This window comes from Cottoperca gobio, chromosome 12, assembly GCF_900634415.1.
Source record: "Cottoperca gobio chromosome 12, fCotGob3.1, whole genome shotgun sequence".
In the NCBI taxonomy this organism is placed as follows: Eukaryota; Metazoa; Chordata; class Actinopteri; order Perciformes; family Bovichtidae; genus Cottoperca; species Cottoperca gobio.
In genome coordinates this window covers 11,999,779-12,010,690 of record NC_041366.1, presented here as the reverse complement: position 1 = coordinate 12,010,690, position 10,912 = coordinate 11,999,779, and positions in this window count along the sequence as shown.

Genomic DNA, 10,912 nt, shown 5'->3' with positions numbered 1-10,912 from the left:
ATCAATGCGGCGTGGCATGGAGGCAATCAGCCTGTGGCATTGCTGAGGTGTTATGGATGCCCAGGATGCTTCAATAGTGGCCTTTAGCTCATTAGCATTGTTGGGTCTGGTGTCTTTCAGCTTCTTCTTCACAATACCCCACATATTCTCTATGGGGTTCAGGTCAGGGGAATTGGCAGGCCAATCGAGGACAGTAATGCCATGGTCAGTACACCAGTTACTGGTGGTTTTGGCACTGTGGGCAGGTGCCAGATCATGCTGGAAAATGAATTCCTCATCTCCATAGAGCTTTTCAGCAGACGGAAGCATGTAGTGCTCTAAAATCTCTTGGTACACAGCTGCATTTACTCTGGGCTTGATGAAACACAGTGGACCAACACCAGCAGCTGACATGGCTCCCCAAACCATCGCTGACTGTGGGAACTTCACACTGGATTTCAAGCAACTTGGATTTTGCTCCTCTCCAGCCTTTCTCCAGACTCTGGCGCCTTGACTTCCAAATGAAATACAAAACTTGCTTTCGTCTGAAAAGAGGACTTTGGACCACTCTGCAACTGTCCAGTGCTTCTTTTCCATAGCCCAAGTCAGACGCTTCTTCCGTTGTCTTGAGTTCAGAAGTGGCTTGACCATGGGAATACGGCTATTGTAGCCCATTTCCCGGACACGTCTGTGAACAGTGGCTTTTGATACCTGGACTCCAGCTTCAGTCCACTGTCTTTGAAGCTCCCCCAAATTCTGGAAGCGACTCTTCTTCACAATGCTGTTAAGGCTGCGGTCATCTCTCTTGGTTGTGCAGCGTTTCCTGCCACATTTCCCCCTTCCAACAGACTTTTTGTGGATGTGCTTTGAAACTGCACTCCGTGAACAGCTTGCTCTTTGAGACATTTCTTTTTGTGTCTTACCCTCCTGATGGAGGGTGTCAATGATGGTCCTCTGGACAGCAGTCAGATCAGCAGTCTTCCCCATACTTGTGATTTAGTTTACTGAACCAAGCTGAGTGTTTTTCAAGGCTCAGGAAACCCTTGCAGGTGTTTCGAGTTAATTAGACGATTCAAGTGATTCGTTGAACACCCTACTAGTATACTTTTTCATGATATTCTAATATTTAGAGATAGGATATTTGAGTTTTCTTAAGCTGTATGCCATAATCAGCAATATTAAAATAATAAAAGGCTTGCAATATTTCAGTTGATTTGTAATGAATCCAGAATGTATGACATTTTTGTTTTTTTAATTGCATTACAGAAAATAAAGAACTTTATCACAATATTCTAATTTTCTGAGACAGTCCTGTACTTACATTACTCTGTGTAAGAGTAATGTAACCAGCACTAAATGCATAGTGTAAAACAATACAAGCCGCTCTATAATGTAGAAAAGCATTCTGTAAACATAATTGTTGTTCTTAAAACAACCTTATTCGTTGTCATACGTAATTAGTTAGAGAAATCTTAATTAAGATCGTTAAGACCACATTAACGCCTCTGTCACTGCTGGCGCACATGCACAATCTGTGTTCGTTATTATGTTTGTATTCTATTGTTGACCGTGGTTCTGGTTTAAACCCTCACCCAGCCCTTCATACTGTCACACTACTTAAACCTGCTCCCCCAGACTAAGCAGGATTACTCTGCTTTCACACACAGACTCTCATGTGCATAGACCCCCCCGATCATCCAGTCTGTCTGTGTCTAATTGATGTGTGGATTATCCCGTCTCCTCTCACTCCACACAGCTGTTTTAATGGCGGAGCTATACGACACTGGAGACTAAACTGTACATTTACTGTTGTAATGTGCTTTAATCTTTGGTATTTGGTATGTATAGAATCTGATTTTAGCTATGTAAATACTGGAGGAATGGAGTCCTTATCAGGAGTTACGAAAGCACTGCAAAGAAAATCACATGCTTATCATCTAAAAAACATTTATAGAAAATATGCACTGTGTGGTTGAAAACGTTAAACCATAATTTTCCCCCTCCTTCATAGTACATTAAGGAAAAACGTTACACCCTACATTTTCCATGAAAGTTGACACATACTTTCAGTCACAAAATAAAAATCATTATATAGTAACAATTATAGAAGGTTTCTCTTCAACTGAATCACAGCCACTTGGCCCTGTTTGATTTGGCCCAGTCTGACTTGGTTTGGCATGGAATGGTTTGTTCTGGCTGGGTGTAGTGAAAGGGTATTAGTTCTTTTAGTGACAATAAAAGCTCAGGGATGGCCCAGCATTAATCTGGGAAGGGAGGTGGAGGAAGGGTGTGTGTCTGTGGATGTGTTTGTCAGTTTTTATCAGGAACTAGTACAGCAGTCCAAGGGTTAACTATGGCCCTGTTCACACTTACTGTAGTATTTAATCTTTAGTTATTGTATACAGTGTAAGTGTCAGCATTGATGTAAAAATACATATGTTGCCATGCAGAAAATAAACATTAAGGGTGATTCACAGCACTTATCAGTTGGATTTAATCATGATTGTCAGAAGGATGACCGACCCACCAGCCAATCACACACATGTTACGCCGTGGCTTAGGTTTAGAGCTTAAACAATTTGTCGATTAATCAGTTAGTCGATCGAAAGAAAATTGATCGGCCACTGTTTTGACAAACTACAATAAAAAACAATTCCATGGTCCCGCTTTCTCAAATATGAGGATGTGTATGTGGTTAAGGACTGCTGATTGGAGAAAGCAAAACATTTGAGGACATGATTTGAAAACTGGGAAATACATTTTTCATAGTTTTTTTTTTTTTTTTTTGATAACAAATACCTAATTCTTGAGCTTCTCAACTGCTTTATGTGCCACTGTCATTGTCATGAGTACAATCTGTCAATCTTGACATAAGGCGTAAGCAGTATAAGTAAATGTTATTTTTGTCTCCTTCCGTGAGTGACTAGATAGTCTCATGATGAAGAGTCCTAGTGTTGCTAACAGTAGCTTTCTGCATGTAGCATGCAGATGACCAGTCCACCTACTGGTATGCTAGTTGGTTAGTTAGTTGTCGATTGCACTAGCCATTGTGGTCTTTATCCTACATTTCCCACCTAGATTTTAACCCCAAGGGCTTCTAAATGAATGTTGATAAAATGGCTTGGAGCCTGTTTAAACATGGATCCAATTAAAGCAGGAACTGCCCATGGGATCTCCGGATTCCTTATGAACTGTGTACATGAACTACAGACCTACAGACAGGAAACCTGCTCGTCAGCAAATACATGAAGCAATGAGCATGGTAAAAGCAGGCGGGGGTGATCTTTGTCTGTGCATGTGTTTGCATGCTCATTTATGTGTGGGTATGAGTTTGTGCATGGGCTTGTTTGTTGTCTGGTGTGGGTGTGAGGACATGATGCAAGATGTTTTTGCTGCTTATTTTTGTGTACTTATGTTTGAGTATTTATTTGTTAGGGTATATTCATTGGTGTGAGTTTAAAGTTTTCAAGAAAACTGGCTGTACATCCAGTGTATCGTGACTCACTGTCTGTTCACATGGTTCAGAATTACATGTAGATGAAGTAATGGTGCGAGACATAACCGATCACTGATAATGATGATGACCAGAAAGATGAGGTGGATGAGAAGAGTTCCCTTGAAAGGTTGTCCAAAAGAGGGAGGAATTGTAAAGAATAATAAAAGGAGATAAAGGAATAATGAGAAACGCGTACCGGATAAAGGAAGAGAGATTGGGATTGGTGAGGAAAGTGAGCAGGATAGAAACCCTATATGAGCTAGAAAGGCTGTCCGGCTCCACGCCCCCGGTCGGGTTCAGACAGGGTTGTTTAGTTTGGCCTGCGTCAAACAACTGGAACAATATTCATGCTAGGAGATGGATGGAGGGAGGGCTAGTCTCAGTTCACCTGAAAAAAACTATGAGAACTTTCCTTCATGAGAGACTTTTTGGCATTGGACTGCTGTACTTCTGAGAGCTTTCTTTTGCTTGCAAACGTTTATAAGATGTGTTTTTAGTTCTGTCTAGTTATTTAAAGTTGTATCCATACATGTGTCTTCCGTCACTTAAAGTAGAGGAGTTGGCCAGACAAACACGATTTCAGATTTGTTGCCCGAAATGTTGTCCTTGGAGTTCAACAGAATGATCAGTAAGTCTGTGTAACTTGTATTTTTGAAATGACTCTACTTTGACTGTTTGTACACTGACGTCTGTGTGCATAAATCCTGACTGAAGTGAGGAATACAGTATATGTTTGCCCTACTCCACGGACTTTATGAGCAGCTCTCCAGCGTAATGAGGTTGGTTGCTTTCCAAGTCCAGCAGTGTTTATTTATAGGGCAGGAAAAGGCTATTTGTGTCAGGAGGAAGTGTTGCATGAGGGCTATTTTTTACTGCAGGTCTTCTTGCCCCGATAAATGTCCTATGTCGGACTCCTGCGTCAATCCTTTAGCTTTAAAATATGTACTTTCGATGAAAGGAGTTGTGTAATAATTTGTATGTAAAAAGCAGTAAAATCTTGCACATGGCTTGTTTATTTAAGCTACACATAGTATATACTTTTTATTGTCTCAATTCAATTCCTAGAAAGTGGCCTCATAGTATTGCTGTAAATACACAAGTTGTTTGAGAGGAGCACCAGAGAAGCAGTTAAATGAGCGGTAATTAGAGAGGTCAAAGGAAATGTTGACTAATGGGAGTTTTTCAAGCTCTGACACTAAAGTAAAGAGAAGGCAAGGGGGACTGATGGATGACGTGATGACAATTTTGTTTTCCTTTCTGTTAAGTCTTTGTGTTGATACACTGTCATCAGTGGAAAGACGTATAATCATAACATTTCATTTTTTCCATGTTATTTGCAAACCTATTTACATCTAACAAATTATAGCTATTCACATAATGGCAGACCTATGGTCTAAGATACATTTGATAAAAAGGATCTGATCTCATCAGTCTACTTCGGGCACAGATGTTCTCCTTGGCCGCCTCGAATGTTGTCAAAATTGGTGCAAAGAAGCGATCTTGGCAGACATAGAATGTTAATAGGGGAGCCTTTCAACGTCACTGTGATTGGGGTCTCTAAAGGGGAACTCCCCCAATTTTACACATCAAAATGTGTTTATAGATGTTGGGGAGTACTACTTTACATGTGAAATAAAAGTTAAATAAAGGCTATATTAGCCGCTACTAGCATGACACACCAGATTCTCTGACCCAACTTTTGGTGATGGAGTTGCATTATGGGTAATGTGGTTCCAGTAAAATTGCAGTTAATCTAAAATAAAGTTGCCAAATGAGAGAAATGTTCCCATGATGTCAATTTATTTCATTATCTAAACGTGCGGCCCAGATTGGGCAGTATTGTGAAATAGTCTACATGGCAGCATCTTTAATCATGAGAGCAACCATCTGGTCTTTGTTTAACAGTTCTGTCTACTAACTCTCTTATTCTGGGTTTGAGTTCCAGAGTCTAGTAAACTATTGTGTGTGTGTGTGTTTTGTGTGTTTGTACTATAGTGGGCAGTAAGCGGTTTCAGCTGTGGCCCAAGAGAATGGATGTATTGTTTGAGGACATTTGAGCATCTGCTTTGTTGCAGATAAGGGGTTTGAAGTTCTCTACTGATCAAAGTGCAGTGATATTGTAGATGTGTCAATCTGTCTTTCCTTTCCTTCACTTTTCTTTTTGTTCTTTATATTGTTCACTGTTCCATCCTCTCCTTTACTTCCTGTCGGTACTGCTCTCTTCTGTCTTTCAACATTCTCTCAAACAAAGAGCATTCTTTATATCCTGAATACGTTATTCCCCACTGGAGTTAATCTATGTTGCTTGTGTGTTTTACCTCCCAGCAACTTTTCTCTCTGCAATTATTCAGCTTTATCTTTCCTTTGTGCATGTAATCCCACAGACAACCTCATTTTAATTTACGTGTTACTTATACCTGTTTTGTGTGTGAATTGAAACAGTGAATGTTGTGTGTTCATGTTCAATAACCTCTCCTAGAACCTGTGAAAACAAAGGACATAAATACAGTTTGTCTGTATTTTCAGCCTAATAATCTCGTTGGTTGTTTTTTCCTTTACCACTTTCCATTTCCCTTTCGTCTTTCCTCTCCATGCCTTTTATTAAGTCAGTCTCTGTGCATTATCTTTTAGAAATAATACTTCCTCACTAAGTCTATACTTTTCCCCACCTATTTTCTTTTATCTTCTCTGTTCATGTCAAAGTTTTTAGTTTTTCTTGCCCCACTAACAGCAGGGCCTATACTTCAGTACAGAGTTAGATTTCCTCACAATTACTGCCCATATCACCATTAAACTTGTAAGGATTATCTTTCATCCCCAGAGTATGTGTACCAATGATGTTGGTGCCACCGTCGGGTCAAATTTCCCTTAAACAACATCACAAGGCATCTGGAAAAGTAATTCCTGGATGTCTATAAGATTTGCTGTAGATATACGTAGTCCTGGTTTTGCCTTTCACAATTTTTTCTAATCTTTAGATTTCCTCGGAAAGGATTAGCTAGGTTTACTTTTTCAGTGTCACCTGAGTTCACAGATTCAGTTAATTGACAAACAATAGAGTCACAAGGCCTCCTGGGCTCTTTGCTTAACTTTACGTTTTAAATGAGTTGTATAAGCTTTTACCACTTTGTGTGGAAGTGAAGCAGCTGCATTGAAATCACTTGTATTCTCCACTTAGTAAAGGCAAACGGGACTACGCACAAAATCAAAGAAGAACAAACACCTTTTTATCCTTAGATCAACAAACGTTATTTTGTCTGTTCTAGTGGGAAATACTAAAGGTTTTCTAAAGTAAATGTTTTTCAGTTAAACTCCCCCTGCTCTTAGCGGCTGAACTCTACAAACATACAGACTGGGATGTAGGATTTACTGTTTCCCGAGCTTAGTTTGTTTTTCCTTCAGAGAACCGAGGAAGTTCAGAGAAGCAGAAAAAACACTTTATGCAAACACCATTAGGTTAACAAACAGGCACACACACTTTAAGGGCATCTGTTTTCTTTGCAATTTATTCTGAAAGTGTAGTAATGACTAGATGTTTGAAGTTGTGATTCCATCATTTGTTTCAAGACTTCACAAGTAGAGATAAATAGACACCTGTAAGACGTGTGAGGAGAAGACACAAGGACAATGGCACATTAAAATATAACTGCAAAGCAACACAGATAACATAATGCAAATTCTGATTTATACCACTCCAATGTCTGTTTGTTTTTGTCTCTCAGCATGTCGATACGAATTCAATAATTGTTTTCTCTTCTCCTAACCTCCTTTCTATTTCTTGCTCGTGGCTCTCTTGTCCTTGTCCTTGCAGCCAGACTCAGGCCTGGACAAACAGGAAACACTTAGTGTTATCAGCCGACTCTTTGTGTGTCTTAAAGAGTGTCGAGCTAAAGACAGAGAGAAAACACACACTTCCATACACACCCTGATCCCACTGTAAACACACTTATCGCAGCAAAGAAACAGAAAGAGTGGGAGAACCTGAAAGAGAGGCAGGCGGACAGACAGCTGGAGAGGACGGGGGACAGTCGGGGGAAACGGAAAATAAAGAGAGGAAGTGAGATCCTTTTCACTTCCTGGTGGTACATACCACCAGGAACAGTGGTCTTATTGGTTTTTATTCTCTGTATTTTTGACCCATAACTTATTGCTGGTGCAATAAATGTGAGATAAACCCATGCTGTTCAGTGCAAGCCAATGTAGGCTAAGCCAACAGTATTCAATAAGCAAATATTGTCCAAAGCCATTTAGAGTTCATGTGTTGTACAATGGTTTTAGATGTTTTTGGATGTGTGGTGCACAGTTTTGACATGCTGTGTTGTGTCCAGATCATACACCATAAGGGGGTTGTGCTGCATCTAATGATTGTTTTCATGACAGTGGCTTTAATCAATATTTTATAATAACACTGTATGTAGGTTATTCACTTCAAGTGACCCCTTTTCACAGTCCAAAACCCACAGATATTCAATTTACAACACAAAGAAATTCAGCATGATCCGTGATAATTGAGAGCCTGGAAATAGGAAGTGTTTGGCTTCTTTGCTTGAAAATATGAATGACAAATTCATTTTCAAATTCATTTTCTGTCGACTTATAGTTTCAGCTCTAATTATATTTCTGATGACAGCTGCGCGGGCTGGCCTGTTTATTATTGTGTGTTATTTTGCAACGATGGTAGGAAATAAAAAAATGAATCAAAGATATCTGAATATAACCTTTTTCAGTTTTGAGTTCACAACTTGTTCTCAAAATATAAACTTCTTAAATACACTTTGTTCAACAATCACTTTTTGTTGTAGCCGAGGCCCATCTCTGCCAGCATGATTATTTTATCAGCCTCCCTGCGATGACACTATTTGTGTATGCGGACAAAACTGGAGCAGTGCATTCCGCTCCACTTAAACCTGTCCATTACAATGTACTGTAGTCTAATGCTATTGGTGTCATGCTGCTCTGTCGTGACGGCCCTTCATTCTTTGTTCAGGCTATTAACAGTCACAGAGGCCATTAGGCAAGAGGATCATGTGATACAGGACATCAGTGTTTCCCCTGTAATTATTCTTATTAGTTCTGGTTGGTAGGGTCAAAGTTCATGTTCTTGTTAATGAGACCACGACAGGAGCATTCACTGCAAATATCAACTGCATACTTGTCAGTTTTTGGATAGAGTAGTGTATTGTAGTCAAGAATCATAACAGCGACCCAAGAACCACTTACTTTGACCAAAAAAAAATCACCCACTTAAATTTGCATTACTGTATGGATATTTGCAGAGCTGCAACAAGCCAATATGTCGATCGACAGAAAACGTGTTTGAGCATGACCAACGTGACGCTTCAGTGTACGAAGAGGAAGTCCTACTCAATATGAAACAAGTGAAATTAATCATGAAGACTGGAGACAGTGCACTTCTGAGACACAGATGTGTTAAATGTTTTAAATACACAACGTTGTGCAGATTCTGTGTTACTGGTTTCTCTCTAAACCCCTCAGGTAATAATGTATGGTATGGTAATACCATAATACCGTAATACCAATGTATGGTAATAATAAATTAGATTGCATATTTCTGTCTGATAGGGAAGGGGAGTGTTGACTACTCATGTAGACACAGTGGAAGTTCAGATGAGGTACAAACCTTGGGTAAAAGCTTTTGTAGCGTTGCAAACTTTTGGAGTAAAACTTTTGTTCTGCAGTTTCTTGATTTCAAAGCAACTGACAACCAACCACAGCATGAACGACTCTTTACTGAAGCGAGTATACAGAGAGCTGGCTGTCTGGTGTTACTGGCAGTGTTTTTAATGATGGCAGAAGGCCCTCAACCAAGAGAATATCCAGTACCCTCTACCCAGATCCCTGAACCTTAGTTTTAAAATGCTGTACTAGCTCATACCTTTTATCTGGTTTTCCGTCTTCGTAAAACTGCACTATTACTTACTAATTGGAGTCTACTCTGGGTTTTTCTATAAATCTTGGGTGGGTACATCTTAAGAATAAACATTGGTAGCAGTTTCATTGCATAGTGCATTTAAAACCTGACTGTCTATGTAAGACATTTTCACAGCATACTTCTGTACTCAATATAAATCCACTTTTATCTCGGCATTGTACCAGTATGTTGTCTTTTTGATATCATTCTGTGTCTTTTGTGAAATGCTCCTCTGGTTAAGCAACTCTGGAAGTCATTTCAGAACAGGACTAAAATATTTGCTACTTGAGTGGAAACCACAAACCGAGATATACAATATCGTGGGGTAAGATCTAATTCCTGACCTGCTGTACACCAGTGAGTAGAAAACGTCCCTAACAAAAGCAGCCTGGAAAAGGCAAGGATGCAGGATTAAATTGTCTTGAAAAGGTACAGTCTGGTTTGATCAGATGGATCAGAGGCACCAAACCCAACATGCACTGGGGAAGAAAAAAAATCAGGATCTGTTAGTAGCCATAAAGTCACAGGGATTCACATATGCAAGAAATGTATCGTGTACGTCAGGGTTAGATGTAGGAAATAAGAAGATTCGGATCCTTCTATTTTAATCACTTCAGTTGGCAGACCTTTAATGCAAATATCAACAAGTGTCAATACCCAGTAAATTCCCACATTAAGTGACACCTCACCGTCTGCAAGATGTGACTGCTCCTGTTTCTTTAGGAGTGGGTTTGTTTTGCTGCTGTTTCCGGATCTTAAAAGCTCTCAATTAAAGCAGCAGATTCCACCCTTCCTGATGTCCACAACACATGATAAGAAGAGTTCTGGGTGGTGTGTTGAATAATGTAAACAAACAACTCTTCAAGTTCCTTTTACGTTCTCTTTGAAGATTTTGGTAAAACTCAGGCAACAGAAACACATTCATATGTACGTACATGTTTCTTTATTTTTGTTTGTTATGCTTCAGTTATCTATTTTGATATTTTTGTTTCCAGTTTTTCTACCATCACTTAAAAGTAACTTTTTAGTATTTGATTGGTTCAGTGCCCAGCATGCTGCTTGAACAACACATGACTGGCTGTATAAAAATCATGAGACTTTTGAGCCCAGCTTACGGTAGGCAGATCCAGCCCTCCTGTGAAAACAAGAAATCGAAAACACTACACCATATGAGGTATATCCTTTTATAGCTTTAGTTGTCTCCTGCTGTGTCAAGTTTCACTGCACATCAATCATAGCAATGGACAGATGCACATTCTCTGACTTCTCTATTCCACTTTCACTTACCCCCACAGTACCTTTTGGGAATGTTTAGCTCCACACCACAGGCTTTCATCTAAGAAATAGTTAAGCAGAGGTAGTAGGCGACCCAGGTTCTTATTCAGCTTTTCTATCGATACATTTAGTTAGTAGATAGATTACAGTCCAAACATTTGCTTTTCTGTGTGAAATGGATCCTATGTTTTTTCCCCCTTGAAGGTTATGGTTTTATTTTATAAAAGTGT